The sequence below is a fragment of the Benincasa hispida genome, chromosome 8, assembly GCF_027475165.1.
Source record: "Benincasa hispida cultivar pf3 chromosome 8, pf3_genome.v1.1, whole genome shotgun sequence".
NCBI classification, from domain to species: Eukaryota; Viridiplantae; Streptophyta; class Magnoliopsida; order Cucurbitales; family Cucurbitaceae; genus Benincasa; species Benincasa hispida.
Genome location: NC_143485.1, coordinates 11,404,461 through 11,423,190, shown reverse-complemented (window position 1 = coordinate 11,423,190; position 18,730 = coordinate 11,404,461). Strand labels below are relative to the sequence as shown.

General features: G+C 38.5%; 1 long non-coding RNA gene across 4 annotated transcripts; it reads right to left on the bottom strand.

Annotated features, from left to right (window-relative positions):
* Positions 1 to 1,146: 1,146 nt before the first annotated feature.
* LOC120083759 (uncharacterized) lies at positions 1,147 to 18,129 on the bottom strand. Of its 4 annotated transcripts, none has more exons than XR_016531399.1 (4): positions 17,881 to 18,129; positions 15,992 to 16,290; positions 2,878 to 2,950; positions 1,147 to 1,350 (listed from the first exon to the last, which is right to left on the bottom strand). It is a non-coding gene; the product is annotated as an uncharacterized LOC120083759 (long non-coding RNA). The 4 variants fall into 4 exon arrangements; XR_016531400.1 differs by lacking the exon at positions 1,147 to 1,350 and adding an exon at positions 1,443 to 1,894; XR_016531398.1 differs by lacking the exon at positions 2,878 to 2,950.
* Between the last annotated feature and the right edge of the window lie 601 nt (positions 18,130 to 18,730).

The window sequence follows — 18,730 nt, the reverse complement described above, 5'->3', positions numbered from 1 at the left end:
TCAGGAATAAAGTCTGCACCTTCCTCTTCTAACTCTGCAAAGGGGAAGAAGAAGAATGGTGGTAATGGAAAAGGGAAGGCACCTGCTAACCCACCGTCTGTCGCCCCTAGGAGGCGTCCACAAGTTTCTAAAGGAAAGAATTCATGAAACAATCGCGAGAGCCTATACGATAAAAGCTCTTCCGTCTAAACGATCGTCTACCTCACGATTTCTCTAAACGATTGTATACGTTTTTCCTAAACAATCGTTCAGCTTTTGATACATGATCGTGTAGCTCTTCTATACGATAAACACTTCCGCTATATGATAGCACAGTATTATCTCCCACTTGCTTATCGTCTACACGATGCGTTGTCCTCCGTCCTCTACCAAACTCACCAAAGCCCACTCTTTGGATTTTTACTCTGAGTATACCTGGGTTTCACTAGTGGTGGTGTTGTCTCCGAGGATACCTCACGATTTCGTGTTCGTACTGATCCTGTTGGTGTAGTCGACATACCAGTCGGGTGTTGGTAGATCTGTTAGAGTGTTTCCGCTGCATTGGGTTCAAAAGTTCGAAGAGAGTCTTCAACTAGTATGAACCTTTTCCCTGTTATTTATTTTGTTCTGAGCATGCTGATAATTCGAATAATATGCATAACTGTATGTGTTGAATGTATATCTTTTGTATTTCGGCCACTGTGAAATCGGAGCGATCTGAACATGCTCATGGAACTCTCGGTATGAGATCCTTCATTAAGGTCAATGGACAAATAGTCAAGATGTATCATGGAGGAGACTTTCATCACGAGAAAACAACCGTGGACTTGAGGAATCCAGAATGAAGAAGAAACGAGTAGTCCCTGCGTTGATATACGACACAAACTCATCAGGGACGCAGTGAACGTGTCACTTCTCTCTTGTATTACCAACTCTTTCGTTCATACTTTTTACCCTCTTGATATTTAGCAATGATCGCAGTGAACGTGTCACACCCCATTCTAGATTTCCCTTCTAACCTAGAACGAAGCGTGAAGACGTTAAACATCACTTCTCTCTATGACATCTAACATCCCAACTCTTAACATATCCTGTACTTGATCAAACCCAAACTTCCAAACCCATTTTAAAAAAATATCTATGTTCCTTGACAGAGTTTAGGAATTTGATTCAGTTTAAATCAAAATACTATTTAAATGGATTTACAGACCAATAGTAAGAATTATTTTGAACAAAACCTCTCATGACATATAACTCACAAATTCTAGCTGTTCTGAAATACTCTCAAATACATACACAAACAATACAATAGATGTTTAACAACACTAGTGCCGTTTGACGGCTCAGCAAGTACCAGGAACTTGTTGCTACCTGGGGGTGGGGAAAAACATAAAACATGGAAAGCATGAGCTAAATCCCAGTGAGTGGTAGTTTAATATAAACATAAGCTATCACTTTCTAAATCATCAATAAAGTTTATCAAATCATTTAGTAAATCATTGAACAAAGTATAAAAGACTCAACAGCATCTCAAACACGTGCTGGTAAAAAAAGTGGCATGATCAACTCTCATAAACACATTATAAAGCATTCAGTTGTTATCAGAAAATCACACCAACTCTGTACCCAAATACTCGTTTACAACGGCGGGTTACTCTGGACAAAGAATGTCCCCCACGGTGTAAACCAAATCACAAGGTCATACGTGCACACAGAGCTGCCTCAAGGCTAAGCATAAATACACACCACAGGCCCAGGTTACTCTAGACTCCCTAGTATACTCGGGCCACATCTGACCCCAGTGGTAGCTCCCTGATAGCCTGGGTGGTGCTACAGGCGTAGGTTCCTCTGGACTTTCTGGTATACTCTGGCCACATCTGACCCTGGTAGCCCCCTGATCGCCTGAGCGATGCTACTGAAACACATTCAAGTAGCAGGGAAAATAACCATATCTCGGGTATAAGAATTAGTAGTTTGAAACCACTTTCACAAACAATCAGCATTTTTAAATTCAACATCAAGAGGTTTTCATATAAAACAATACAAGTCACAATTGTGTAAACTCTGGTTCCAAACTACATTTTGATAAATCAAGATCGTATAAAACCATCGAGAGTTTAGAAATCACGATTTAAACATTTTTGAAATATCAATCAAGTAAAACAGATCATGCCTTCACATTTCATAAATCATAACATACTATAATATATAATTAGTTTCTATATCAAAACATTCGAAAGTAAACCATTAACTGTTAATCGGCTCCTCCTCAAAATTTTGGTTTCTCCATCTCCCGTTTATCTTGAAATTATATTGGTAATCCTCTAGTTATCATTCACATGACCATAATCCAATTATTTGAAAATTAATCTTCAAGAACAACCAATTTCACTTAAACTTTTGCCAAATCCCTAATTTGATCTAAGGTAGAGTTTGCTTTGTAATTTGGTCATTCAATTGCTCTAAATTAACTCTAGACCTTAAAATTAATCTTCAATAAGAACTGATTTTATTCCAATTTCCCTCAATTTTTCTCATTAACCCTAATTAGGGTTTACTTCAAATTAACCCCTTAATCAACTTCATAGTTGACTCAAGATCCCAATTCTTCAAATTCAAGGTTTAAGGCATCATAACAATACCAATTGGATGCCTAATTATGCTTGAGAAACCTTAATTAACCTAAAATTGATTTTTCAGCTTTTAATGACAGTCAATAGATGACAGACAGAAGTCAAACAGGAAAGTCAACTCTTTCTTCAACCTCCAGCTCAGAAATTTCCAGATTTGACCTCTGTTTTTCCGGTGAGCGTTTCAGATTTAAATTCATCATTTTCCGAAAATTTAAATCTTAATTGGCCTATAAAAACCTTTTACCCATCCTCTTAATTAACTTACCTCAAAGTTTGGACGTCCGAATTGCCCTAGAACTCCCGGAATCGACCAAACTCTCCACGGTACCCCTGTTTTTCTGGCAAGGAAAAGCAGAATTTTCAGAACTTAAAATCAGAAATTCCAGCCAATAACTATAAAATAAAAGACCATAGAACTCTATAAGGACCTTATATTTAACTTACAAATTTTGAGCTTCGAATTAGTCTCTAACTCCACGAATTTGCTAAAAATCCGAGCATCCTCTATTTTCGCGATAACTCTAGCACCACTATTTTTCTTCGTTTTCCTTCTTCTCCGGCCAAATTTCTTCAAATCAAGCCTCCTACGAGCTTCTGCTTTCCTTATTCTTTAATTTTCTTTCATTTTGCCCAATTTTCCTTCACAAGCACGGCCCTAATTCGAAAACAACTTTTTCCTCTTCTTCGGTCGGCCAAACTCAAAACAATTCGAAATTCCCTTTTTCTCTTCTTTTTCTAGCTTCAATTTCCAGTTTAACACGTGCCCAGATGATTAATACTTAACCTCAAAGCCATTCAATAAGAAATTTCAATAGAAAGCACCTTAATTCTTCCAAAATATCTCAAATTCTCTTTTTTTTTCCTCTTCCTCTCGGTTTTCCTATTAATTCACCAATTTTAAGTCAAAATTAGCTGTAACGTCCTTTAAAAAAAATGTTAATAAACCTCTTAATTACTAACCTCAAAATTTCAGCTTCAAATTCGATTTCTATAGCTCGAAAACTTCAAAACACTGAACCCTACTCAGACTATCCGAAATTCAGTCTTAGCTCGACTTTTCCCTTAAATTTCCTTTGATTTTCAGCTAGCTTTTCCCAATAAGTCTTAAACAAGCCAAATTTACTTTCAAAACTCATAAATTACCAAAATTTCACCACATTTCAAGATGTTGATTTTTTTTTTTTTTTAACTTTGAGTTCGACAAATTTGACTTTTGACTTTTACAACTGATTTTGACCTATCCCGAGCATGCCAAATTTATCATCGAATGTCCTTTACATGCTCAACTAGTTCATTACCCTCAAATTATTCCCCGAGTTCTTACTTCCTCTTCCTGAATGAAACAAACGTCAATCCAAATTTTTTTATTTTTAATTATAAATCTTAACAGGAGATCCACATCAAACTTTATCTCAAGTCCCCGAGTTCAATCTTAACTATGTGCTTCCTAATATCCCAAGAAAAAGTAGAAGAAGAGAGGGCTTACAGAACGATTGTGATGGAGCTATGCGATAACCTAAAAACATGCGACCGGTTCAATCAGCCCATCGCAATCAAAGGATCAACCCACCGCAAGAAAAGATGCAATCAAAGATGATGCGGGCAACAGAGTAGATTTGGGGTTTGTGTCTTTCCTTGACTCATTTTATTTCAATTTTTCACTTCTCGCATTCCAAGTTAATATTGCTAAATTCTATTAATGCATCCTCTTTAGTTTGACTCAGTCATGAAATTATGATTACTTTATTTAGTCGCTGCATTTTTCCTCATATCAATTATGACTTCAATGATGAAATTCATGCCTTTATTTCCTACCGCATGTAATAGAGTCTAATTAATTTTTGGATAGTCAATTCATGAAACATTCTAAAATTTAGCAGGCTACCAGTTTTCCATCAAAACGATTTTTACAAAATTTCCTAAGTTCATCGCATGAGTTATTTCGTCTACCAGCAATGAAGACATTGTTGTGTGTAAATTTGGGGGTGATAGTATTTTTATTTTCAACCTTGCTACTTTTAGAATTTCAATCTAAAAAAAAAATTATAACGTTGAGATCGGATCCTGCCTAGTTGGATGTTCGCATGACACCCATGGGGGCAAGCCAAAACGAAGGTAGGAATCGTGATCAACGCATAAACCAAGTGATCGCAACTCCACTGCCAAATAAAGAAATGAGCATGAGTTTTGACTGAGAAAGAGTGTCTTGCTCGTAGTTGGATGTTCGCATGACACCCGTGGGGGCAAGCCAAAATGAAGGCGGGGCACTTGGATCAGTTCAAGATCACAAAAAGAATATCTGAATCACACAAGGGTAAAAATCACTTGGAACACCCTGATTGGAGAAAGTTTTAAATAAATCATGCGATGTCCTGGAAACGAGTAAATTAGAAATATTTTAAGAAGAGATCAAGATTAGAAATTAAGAAGGCAGTGGTTTATGAAATTTGAATAAGGCACCTTGAGAAGTCTAGGTAGGATAAAGGCGGTTGACTTTTTAAAGAAAAACTTTAGTTTATGCTTGAGAACAAGCATTGTTTTAAATTTGGGGGTGTGATAACTGGTAGAAATACAAATTATTACAGCTCAAATAAGTAAAATAATGAGAGAATGCGATGGTAAAATAAGCAATATCATGTCAAAAAGCGCTAAACTGAAAGGAATTGCAATCGCAAGCGTGCATCAATTAAAAACAGTTAATTTACTTATTTTGTGCAGGAAAAATGCGATGGCGAAGGGAAATTGCGATCCAAAGGAACAAGGCGACAACACACTTGAAGATTGCGATCTCAAGTCATGCGATCATATGCGATCGTGAGAAGTTTCTTAAAAATGTGGCCGCATAAAAACTGCGCATCAAGGTGATAGCATAATAAATCATGATGGGACGGAAAGCTAATAATGGTCGAATCTAAATTTAGCTAACAAGTCGTTAAAAGCCACACTATAGCAAGTACACTCAACTTTCGGTGACCAATAATTAGCGCATTAGAACAGGGGAATTAATGCCACCCATCATTGCAATCATTAGCAAAAAAAGCTGCTTCACCTTGAGCTCAATAAATATCGAAGGTCACCAATGTAAAAAAGGTTAACGAGCTTAGGAGTAGAGAATCAGTTAGTCTATTCATGCGCATACTCATACGTATACTTAGAGAATGGAGAAGAGCAAAGAGACGAGAAAGCCGAGAGATCATTCCCGAACAGATCGAGAGACTTTCGGAAAGCGTTACAATGGAGAGAGGGCCAACACTTGCGAGAGCAAGAATACACATCTTGAACAGAGTTGGAATGAACAAAAGCAGTGTAAAAGCCCACGGGAAGAATGACATTGCTTACCGGGCTTCTAATCTCTCAAATTCATTTGATATTTTGTATTCAATACTTTATTTACAGAAAATGGAAATCTCATTTCAATCTATGTTCAATCTCTCCATACCACGCATGAGTAGCTAAATTTCTGAATGGGTTGAGAAGTATATAGCTAACATGACTTAAGATTTACATTTTATGCGATCATCTTGTCTTATGTATGCATCATTCATCATTTCGACATACTTGAGAGAGTAGTTGATGACATGCAGAAATGCATGTCATCTTAGCCCTTTTACTTAGAATTATGAAGGTTGTTAGGCACCATATGCATCGATCATGATAGGAATTCACAAGAATATGAGCTTGTGTCGATCAGCATGTCGAATCTCAGCTAACCCGTTATTTTGCGTTAATTATGCGTTCAATGTTCTATCTTTGTAGCTAATGCAGGAAATGAATGCAAACGCAGAAACCGGACCACCGCATAGACGACTGCATGTGGAGAAACACTCCATTGCAAGGGAAAATGCATCGATCAGTGCATGGATGTTGCGGTAATCAGCCGTATGTGTCCACCGCATGGAAGTTGTGCTCGTCAAGCGAATGCGATCATTGTGTAGAGTTGCGGTATTAAGCGAATGCGGTCATTGACTGATTGCAGCTGTGCGACAATGCAACTAATGGGATCAACACAAGGTAGGTGGAATGAACGCATCAATGCATCTACCTCGAGAAAATCCAAAAATGATGTTGACATTTCACCTACCACGCCGTGAGTGGCAGAGGTTTAGAAAGGACGAACACGACGAATGTCAGACTCAGAGCAGTCCAATTAATGCTGTCGATGACCCAAGCTCTATAAATAAAGGCCAAAGAGCTGAAATTCAATCATCTAAGAGATTATCCCCCAACCGAGGATTTTTCCCGCGATCCAGACAAAATGCGTGAGAACACGCCTGAAAGTTCTTCACCTCCTTCATCCATTCCGAGTGATGACCGGAGCCTTCGACCGGAGTTAGATCTCGAGAGAATCAGTCCTCCGCCCATCCATGGCACCACTGGCAGCCTTGACACACATCCGTTGGAAGCAAAGCTTTGCTTCTAGCCGGTCATTTCTTTTCCTTTCTCTTTCTATAATGTATTGTATGACATTTGGAATTAAGGGATTAATACAATTGTTTTCAATGCATTTCTCTATTCCTTTGACTCCATCTCCATCTTCTTACTTAGCATCTTTACTTTCATTGCAACACTTAGTGGGATTGCTTGGGTATTGCATACTTGGTCATGTGGATTAAGGTTATGAAGCATGTAGCAACCCACCGAGAGGTGTGCCTTACGCGAGTGTGTGAGTAACCTTATTTGCTTAGTGTGAAGCTGCTGCAACACCTGTCTATAGGCTAACGCATTGCTTGTCTATAAGTAAAGTCAGCAACAATCAACTGCCCGGGAAGGTAAGTGGTTGGATGCATTAAGCAAGGTTTGCGTTGTTCACTAGGGATAGTAGCAACCTTGTGTCAACCAAGTTCATGTGATTGTCTTGTAGAATGTATGCTTCATTCGTCCATTAGGGATACTCGAGAGGGTAGTCTAAGGACAGGATCTAGGCTTGGGAAGGTCAGGTCAGAATCTAGGCTCAATCAGTCATGAGTGTAGCATGAGTGCATTAGCTTACGTTGACTAGGGTTGCCCTCGCAGTCACTCTTAAGGGTTGCAATGAAAACATCTCCACATTTTATCTATTTCCCATACATTTATTTCATGTCAAGGTTTGTCGTATCTCTACCTTTGATGCATATTCTCATTACGTTGTCTGTTAAATAGGAGTAGGAGTAGGATTAACGTAGCAATATCCCCTCCATTCTTTTATTCAACTACTCCATGCACATCACCGCAAACATATAGTTACAAGTCCCTATATTCGACCTCGGATTACATGAGAAACTTGTGTTCATGTTATACTTGGAATGAACGCAAGAAAACTTGTGGCAGGATGCATGATCATCGCATACATTCGTTAACGCAATTTTCATTCCAACGCATAACCATCGACGCATGACTATCAACTCATATCTTAGGAACATGCATCGCATACCGCGTCTAAGGGAAGTTGGTTGTCGAGTAAGATTGACTTCCAATTTCCACTCATCAAGTTTTTGGCGCTGTTGCCGGGGACTTGACAGCTAAATGTTTGTTAAGTTTTGTGTCTCTACGAGCAAACTTTTTATCTTGGGATTATTACAGCTTGTGCGACCAGGTTACAAACAATATTGAAATGTAGGCGATGCGCTAAAAGCCAATGTTAACCCCAAGGTAGAAGGGCAATCAGTCGCAAAAGAACTTAAGGCAGTTCTAAGCTTATGGTGGCCAACATGCATCCAACAATTGCCGGAAGTTCTAATGGTCAGGGCAACTTGACCCAAGCAGTTGAGAACCATCTCCTGCATGGAAGACTCCTTGCAGTGACAACACTCTTATTTTTCCAGGGACATCTTCTACTCTATCTTTAACTTGCTTTCTTAGTATAGGTTCTTTATTTTATTATTTTGGATATATGGTTACTTACTTAGTTGTGGTATGTTTTCTCTTGTAGGTGCAACAATAAGTCTCCTCGGTTCGTAGTTTAATGGAAGAATACCTTTCACCCCTTCAACGCATGCCTTCAATCACGTGGATTCCAATGCATGAGCGCATGCGTTGTTCCGCCTAAGGTCTTTTCCTGTTATCTTGTATGCCTTATCCTTTTGAAATTCTCTTTTTCCTGATTGTGTTGTTTTGCGATGTTTCTATGATGGTACGTATAGTTCACCGCATTTTCTAACCAATCAATGCAAGGCATTCTTTACTTCTAATAGCTTCTTCAAATTTTGAAAGTCTTGCGTTTTATCTTGTGCAGACCTTTGTTCAAACATTTATTAACGCATTTTTGTAATTTTGTCTTTATCTTTGCGGTGAGAGCGCTGCCAACCTCTAAGTTTGAGGGTGGCAGCGGTCTCGGAGAATTGCGTTCATTATATTGCAATCATTTGTTTAAAAAAAAAAGTTGAAGTGAGATTTTGAGAATAATAACTCCACTATCAACGCAATGGGGAAACCCTTGTTGATAAGAGTTAAGTTATGAAAGGCACTTGCTCGTAGCTGGATGTCCGCATGACACATGTGAAGGCAAGCCAAAACGAAGGCAAGTCGCTAGGATCAACGCATAACCACAACTTCTCTATCTGTCGTAAGCTTCAAAAGAGACAAGAGTTGAAATTGAATATGGAGCGCAACCGAAGTTGGATGCCCGCATGACACACGTGGGGGTAAGCCAAAACGAAGGGCGTAACTAGGTTCAACGCCGCATTTGAATAAACCATCGCAAAGTTTTGAAGTATTTTGTATGAACGCATTCTCAAAAGCTAAACACAAAGCGGTGAATGAATAAAAGTTTTTTAGCAAAGGCTTGCAGGATTTAACTTAGGCAAGATCTTTTTGAAGAAGCGGCCTAAATGGAGGAGAGTATTGCGATGATGGTCACGGGTGTGTGTAAATTATATTCTGAGAAGCTGGTCATCGCAAAGAAAAGCATGAAGGTGAGTTAGAATTTCTAGAGTATAAGGCATGCTTGAGGACAAGCATGATTTTAAGTTTGGGGGTGTCATCTTAGGCCTTTTACTTAGAATTATGAAGGTTATTAGGCAGAATATGCGTCGATCATGATAGGAATTCAATAGAATATGAGCTTGCGTCGATTAACATGTCGAATCTCAGCTAACCCGTTATTTTGCGTTAATTATGCGTTCAATGTTCTATCTTTGTAGCTAATGCAGGAAATGAGTGCAAACGCGGAAACTGGACCACCGCATAGACAACCGCATGCAAAGAAACACTCCATCGCAAGGGCAAACGCATCGATCAATGCATGGATGTTGCGGTAATCAGCCGTATGCGTCCACTGCATGAGAGTTGTGCTCATCAAGTCAATGCGGTCATCGTGTAGAGTTGCGGTATTAAGCGAATGCGGTCATTGACTGATTGCGGCTGCACGACAATGCAACTCTGGGATCAACGCAAGGTAGGTGGAATGAACGCATCAACGCATCTACCTTGAGAAAATCCAAAGATGATGTTGTCATTTCACCTACCACGTTGTTAGTGGCAGAGGTTCAGAAAGGACGAACACACCGAATGTCAGACTCAGAGCTGTCCAATTAATGTTGTCGGTGACCCAAACTCTATAAATAGAGGCCAAAGAGCTGAAATTCAATCATCCGGGAGATTATCCCTCAACCTGGGATTTTCCCCGCGATCCAGACAAAATGTGTGAGAAGACGTCTGAAAGTTCTTCACCTCCTTCATCCATTCTAAGTGACGACCGGAGCCTTCAACCAAAGTTAGATCTCGAGAGAGTCAGCTCCTCCGCCCATCCATGGCACCATCAGCAACCTTAATGTATTGTATGACATTTGGAATTAAGGGATTAATACAATTATTTTCAATGCATTTCTTTGTTCCTTCGACTCCATCTTCATCTTCTTGCTTAGCATCTTTACTTTCATTGCAACACTTAATGGGATTGCTTAGGTATTGCATACTTGGTCATGTGGATTAGGGTTATGAAGCATGTAGCAACCCACCAAGAGGTGTGCGTTATGCGAGTGTGTGAGTAACCTTATTTGCTTAGTGTGAAGCTACTGCAACGCCTGTCTATAGGCTAACGCATTGCTTGTCTATAAGTAAAGTCAGCAACAATCAGCTGCCCGGGAAGGTAGATGGTTGGACGCATTAAGCTTGGTTTGCGTTGTTTACTAGGGATAGTAGCAACCTTGCATCAACCAAGTTCATGTGATTTTCTTGTAGTATCTATGCTTCATTCGTCCATTAGGGATACTCGGGAGGGTAGTCTAAGGACAGGATCTAAGCTTGGGAAGGTCAAGTCAGAATCTAGGCTCGGGAGAGTCAGATTAGAACACATAATACAAGAGATAGGCACTTAGGAATGAGCACTATTTTTTATTAACGCATCGCATGCATCCTAGAGATAGGATACGATTGAGTGCAGTCACCACAGCGTTGTGTGCATTTTGCATCATCGCATAGGAAAAGAGTAGAGACTTAGGTATAAGCTCTATATACACTTTTGCATTCAACACATGCGTCCTAGACTTAGGAGCACCGCATTTCCATTGGAAAATGACTTGTCGTGCACGAGTGTAGCATGAGCGCATTGGCTTGCATTGACTAGGGTTGCCCTCGCAGTCACTTTTAAGTGTTGCAATGAAAACATCTCTGCATTTTATCTATTTCCCATACATTTATTTCATGTCAAGGTTGGTCGCATCTCTACCTTTCGTGCATATTCTCATTGTGTTGTCTGTTAGATAGGAGTAGGAGTAGGATTAACGTAGCAATATCCCCTCCATTCTTTTATTCAACCGCCACATGCACATCACTACAAACATATAGTTACAAGTCCCTGTGTTCGACCTCGGATTACCCGAGAAACTTGCTTCATGTTATACTTGGCATGAACGTAAGAAAACTTGTGACAGGACGCATGATCATCACATACATTCGTTAACGCAATTTTCATTCCAACGCATGACCATCGACGCATGACTATCAACGCATATCTTAGGAACATGCATCACATACTGCGTCCATGGGAAGTTGGTTGTCGAGTAAGATTGACTTCCAATTTCCACTCATCAGTAGTCGAAAGATAGAATCTAGGCTTGAAAGAGTCAAATTAGAATATAGGCTTGAGAGAGTCGGATTAGAATCGCATAAGCAAGAAATAGAGACTTAGACATAAGCTTTATTGCTATCTACACATCGCATGCACCCTAGAAATAGGAATGATTGTATGTGGTCACCTTGTTTTATGTGTGCATCATTCATCATCGCATAGATAAGAGTAGAGGCTTAGAAATAAGTCCTATCGACTCTTTCGTATACATATCGCATGCGTCCTAGAAATAGGAATAATGGCATTCTGCATTGAGAAATGTAGTACTAAATTTATGTGTAGCATGACTACATAGCTTGTGCACAATCTTAGGAAATGTTAGCTAAACCCCTTCTCAACCCCATCATCGCATACTCATTGTAACTCTACGCGCTCATCACTCTTCGTTCAAACTCCGTCGCATAGGAAAAACCTTAATCAAAACACCATCCACTTCATTTGTTTTTACTACCGCAAGAGAATCAAAGTGATTGTCGCATATTTACATAATAGTCCCTATGTTCGACCCTGGACTTACCAGGAAACCTAAAAGGCTTATACTTAGGTCTTATTAGGGAAACTTGCATGTTCACCGCATAACACATCACAATTTTCAAGCATCATGGTCTTCTTCCAAGAAGGTAGCGTTTGTCGATACAAACACTTTATTCTCACTTGGATCATAGAAGTATCCACCTCTCGTTTTTTGGGGTAGCCTATAAATAGACATACTTTTGAACGAGATTCTAACTTTTTGGGATTTGTCATTAGCACGTGGACTGGACATCCCCAAATCCTGAAGTGACATAAACTGCCTTTACGACCTCTCCATAACTCAAAAGGTGTTTCAAAATCACTCTTTGAGGGAACATTGTTCAATATATAAACTGCAATCTCTACTGTGTATCCCTAAAACGAGTCAGGAAGATGAGCATAGCTCATCATACACCGAACCATGTCCAACAAGGTTCTATTTCTTCTTTTTGATATACCATTCTATTGAGGTGTACCAGGGGCAGAGAGTTAGGACGTAATTCCATGTTCTATCATATAGTTTTGGAATCTTAAGTCCATATACTCTCCACCAAGATCAGATCGTAGTGTTTTTATCTTTTTACCTAACAAGTTTTCAACGTCAGTCTTGTACTCCTTGAACTTTTCAAAAGCTTTAGACTTATGTTGCATTAGGTATAGATACCTGATAATGGGCAGAAATGCACGTTATTACAGTGCTAAGTTATTAAATAATACAGGTTTGCGTTGATAAAATATATAAAATTGCTTCCAAAAAGCATTAAGTTTGTAACATTGTGGCCACATGCGTTCATCGCATGAAAACAGTTAACTTTTGTATTTTTGTGCAGAATATGCATTGACGCAAAGCAAAAAGTGCGATCACAAGAAAGCAACGGTCGAGCACAGCATTACCGCAAGGCTTTGTGGTGATTTGTGCTCACAAACATCTACTCAAGAATGATTGCCGCATAGAGCCGACGCAACTTGGTGGCCGCATTTGGGTGAAAAGCATAATTAATCACGATGGGACAAAAAGCTGATGACGGTCAAGTCTAAATTAAGTTGACAAGCCGCTAACAATAGCAAGTACACTCAGCTTTTCGGTGACAAATATTCAGTGCATCAGATAGGGAATTAAAGCCATCCCATCAGTGCAATCATAAGAGAGAAGCGCCTTTCACCCCGAAGCTCTATAAATACTGAAGGCAACCTTCCGAAGAGGAATACGGACAGTTAGAGAATTTTCCCTTAGATAGAATAGTCTTGTTCATAGTTTTCCTTTTGATTATGAAGGCGGAGCGAGAGAAGGGAAGAGACACCGGAAGATCGCTTAGGGCAACTCGAGAGAGAACCCAGAGGCGTGGAAAAGTAGAGAGTGGGCCGACTCTCGCGAGAGCGAGACTATAATTTGAACATAGAAGAAAAGAAAGTGTAAAAGCCTTGAGAAGCAAGAGATTGCTACCAGGCTCTTTATTCTCATCTTACATTGTTATTTTGTCTTTCAACTCTATATCTATACAATGGAACTTTTTTATCTACATCTGTTCACTCTCTTAAAAGCACGCATGAGTAGCTAAATTTATCGAATGGGTTGAGAAGAACTAAGCAAACATGATCTAGAATCTTCATCGCATGCGATTATCTTTTTTTATATTGTGCCCAACATCCCTTTAGAGCTACTCGAGAGAGAGTCTAAAGAAAGAACCTAAGACTTGAGATAGCTAGGTTAGAATCTAAACTCGAGAGAGCAAGATTAGATCTGCATAAGCAAAAGATAGGGACTTAGAGATAAGCTCTATTTGCCAACCTGCTTCGTATGCACCCTAGAGATAAATTATGATATTATGTGGTTGCCTTATTTGTGTGTGTGTCATTTTGTTATCGCATAGATAAGAATAGAGGCTTATGTGTAGGTCCTATAGACTCATCACATATATCACATGCGTTCTAGTATTTGAAGCCGTAGCATTTGTGTCGAGAGATGATTTGATATTGTATGTGTGTTGCATGATCGCATAACATGAACGCATCTTAGGATGTGTTAGCTGAAACCTTCTCAACCCGTTCATCATATATTCATCGCATCTTCCATATTATCTACTCTTTTCGTAACTCCGCCGCATACATTTATTTTACACCACAACAACAACCCAAAACAACTATTTGATTGATTGGTTACCGCAAAGTCTTCTTGAAAACTATCACCACATACCGTTTTCCTTAGTCCCTGAGTTCGACCCTGGACTTACCAGGAAACTCGGTGGAATTTATACTTGGATTCCGCTGAGAAAACTTGTTGCTCAACATATTTCTATCACTGCATTTCATTTTATAATTTCACCTCATAAAATAACGCATCAATACCCATATCTTGAATAATCATCTATGAAAGAGATGAAATATCCATACTCTCCTCATGCTCTTACATTCACTGGACCATATAGGCCTGAATATATAAGCTCCAAGGTTTCTTTGGCTCTATAACCTTTTCCAGTAAACGATCGTTTGGTCATCTTGCCTTCAAGGCATGACTCACATACAGGCAAAGAGTTCTCTTCTAAACCATTTACAAGTCCACTTTTCACCAACCTCTCAATCCTATTAAGATTGATTTGACCTAACTTCAGATGCCAAAGATGGGCATTTTCTTTAGGAGAAACTCTCGGTATTTTCATAGTTGTTGTTGTTTTAAACATTTCAATATTGAGCACGGCTTTTATAACTAACGGCCTTAGTACATATAAATTATTTTCTATTGAATGAAAACCTAACTCCATTCCATTCTTAAAAATAAATACTTTATTCTCGGAGAAGGAAATGGAATACTTTTGTTCAATTAGACAATAAATAGAAATTAGGTTCCTCTCGATATGAGAAACTACATATACGTCATCCAATAACATATATCGTTTCTTGACTAAAAATAACTTAAGCCTGCCTACAGTAATAGCTGAAACGGCCTCACCAGTACTGATCCTAAGAGTCATCTCTCAAGCTTCCAATTGTTTCCATGAATTAAACCCTTGATGAGAAGAACATACGTGGTTAGTAGCTCATAAATCAACTATCCAGGCAGAATCATCATTCTCTACTAAGCACATCTCTAAGACAAATAAATCATAATTATTTTCTTCGGAGTTCTTTCTTTTCTAGAGAGTAGTAGGATCAGCTTCACAATCAAAAACTCCAAGTTTCATCTCAAAGGACAATCTTCGTCGATGAACCTCATGAAATTTGGCAACAACTTCTTTTTGTGTTAGTCCCTTGACATTCAATATAGACTGGAGATTACTTGGGAGCTAACACTACTGGTTTCATTGTCATCAATCCCCTTTTGCTTGAATTGTGAGAACTTTCGTCCAAAAAATTCTCGCATCGATTGCATGATCTCACGTGCAGTGACCATACTCTCAAACCTTTTGGCCAACGCATCAGGTATGCTTGCCAAAATGTGAACTCAAGCCTTAGAATTAGCCTTCATCCACACCTCATATTCATAACGAACATTTCGTGGTGCATCAGGGGTTGAGACTTGAGAACAAACCTCGGTCATGACAATTTTGAGGTCATTTACCACGAAAAACATTTTAATGAATTCTTTCCACGTCATGTAACTAAAATCGATTAAACTAGAAAAGGGAACTAATGAAAAAACGCTATTTGACATATTTGTTAAAAAAATAAACGCATTGATCTACATTAGATTTTAGCATAACCCTTAAAAACTGAAACTTGTGTCTTTGATATGGTCTTAAGCATTGATAACATGCATTGCCAAAGGTGTGAAGATTAGTAAATTCAAGCTTTTTATGAAACATTACTTCAAGAGGAGATTTACCATGAAGAACCAATGTTGGCAAGCCATTTATCAGAGTTGCGGCCATGAGAAACACGTCCCATCAGAACTTTAGAGGCATAGAAGCTTGTGCTAATAATGCGAGTCCTGTTTCAATAAGATGCCTGTGTTTCCTTTCTGCTCTACCATTTTGGGCTGGTGTATAAGGACATGAGAACCGAGAATCTATCCTCTCATACACAACTGATGAATATGAGTGCATTCACCTCCTTTTTCTGATTGTAACTTTTTAATATATTTGTGAAATTTTGTTTTATCCACCTGCACAAAATGAGTGAAGGCTGCTAGAGTATCAGATTTTTGTTTAAGTGGATACGGCCACACATATTTGCTAAAATCATCTAAAAATAGTACATAGTAGCAAAAACCATTTGACAATGTAACTAGTGCTGGTCCCCAATATCAGTGTGAATGAGTTCAAATTTATCAGACGCACAAGATTGAGAATTAGGAAATGGTAGCGTATGAGCTTTTCCATATCGACAAGATTCGTAAAACAGAGACTCTTCATTAGATTTAACCAACAGATAACAACTATTAAGTATAATTTTAACACTCTAGACAACAAATGACCAACCTGTCTATGCTACACAACTTTAGACTTAACAACATTAATCTTGATTCCATCACCAGACATAACAAATGCTGCTAAATCATTATTTTTGTTCACCAGCTGATTCATATAATGACCTCCTCTTTTAGAAATGTCTACTGACTCTATTGTTGCATCATTTATTCCTCTAAACAATGCTTTACCCATAGCCTTGTCATTACTGAGACAACAATTACCATGAAATTCCATAAATATATCATTATCGTGAGTAAGTTTAGAAACACTTACTAGGTTCTTAGCAATATCAGGCACACAAAGCATATTTACTAGACTAAGTTTGCACTTATCATTAGTCAAGCATGAATTTACTACATGAGATATATTCAACTTATCACCATTACCTACAGTGACCAATTCCTTACCTCCATAGTCAGTAGGATTGGCAATGTTGTTGAAGTTTTCTATTACATGATTGGTTGCCCCATTATTAGCATACCAATTTTTATCACCAACCATTTTTGGAATAGCTATAAACAGATGATTATTCTGTGAGGCTACAAAAGCAGATGGGTTGTTTCCATTTGAAGCAAGGGTTCCATTGCCTTTCCCTTGATTCTGAACAAGCAAAAATTCTCGATCATACCTATGGTAATAGACATCAACTACATGACCATATTTTGAGCACACCTGACATGTAGGTCAACTTCCTCGGCCTCTTTCTCGACCTCTATTTCTATTGAAATTGCCATTATAACCAAAGCTACCTCTCTAACCACTGTATTTTTGTTTTCTGTTGTTACCTTGATTACTTCCTTGATTCTGAGGCTTTGAACTTCCTACTCCTTTGTTATAGACCACGTTGGCTGAGGCATTATGTGCATACAATCCATTAGCCTTTGTTGTGTTTTGATGCTCAAGTCTTTTCTCAAATGACAATAGCTCAAACTGCATATCAAGCCATGAGATATCAGGCTTACTTTGAATCATAACCACCACAGGGTTGTACTCCTCGTCCAGCCAAGTAACACTTGAGAAACCAACTATCTGGTTGGGACTAGGCTACTTGCCTGTGCCAAATTATCATAATTCCTAAATCGTTTCCTACAAAGCTTTTGCACTTTCAAAATCCATAAGTTGTACAACAACTTCAAGGACATAGAGTTGTATAACTAGCCCAAAAGCAGCTAATCTACAATGACCCAAGCTTTATAAAGAGGATTAATAACTTTTTCTGTCACTAAGCTTGATGCTTTGACACTTGCTTCGGCCAATTCACTCATAGATAATGAAACAAACATTGAAGGACAAGGGGTCTTACCTGAGATATTCTCTTCCAATTTATAGCTTCACAGAGTTGGAAGCATCGTCGTCTTCCATAACATAAAATTTCCTCTTTCGAGCTTTACGCTTGTGATTTGATTCAAGAGCTGATTTAACGGTGAGTTGCTAAATCCGGTGACCTTGGGATTTTCGACAAAATTTTCACTAGCATTGACCATTGAGAGCTCTTATACCAACTTAATGTTTGAAGAATTTCAAGAATTAAGAGAATTGCTCTGCATTTCTTGTTTTTATTCAGAGAGGTGCAAAAGTTTCTCTTATATACATTTGATTACCTAATTTACGGTTCCAAAAGAATAATCAGAAATAATACAAATATTCATAAAATAGAGTACAAATGGCCCAATAAGAGAGAAGGGAATAAATTATGTTGCGCTAAAATATAACAATAAGATTCTAAAGTAATTCTTCATACGTGGACTCTTTTGCTGATGAGGACCTTGGAGTGTGAGATGGCATTATTGACTTACTGACTTTGCCAGCTTGGCATCTTCCCTAACATTTATGTCGTTGTATTCTTCCATCTTTTTAAATGAAAGTTGGGTTCCCATAAACAAAAGATTTCCATGTAAGGAACTCAGGAACCCTTGACATCTTATCAAATTGTGTATATCCAGGATGAGGTTTGTTTTTTTTTTTTTGGAATAAGAAATTAATTTAATTGATTGATGAAATAAAGGACTAAGAACCCCAAAGCCTATTGGTATAATGAAAAGAGACTAATGCTCAAAGTACAAAGAGAAGCGTAAAAACCCCCCAAACCTATTGGTGATAACAACAATACTCTCTAATTAACGAGATGGAACTGAAGTTTACCTCTAGGAAGG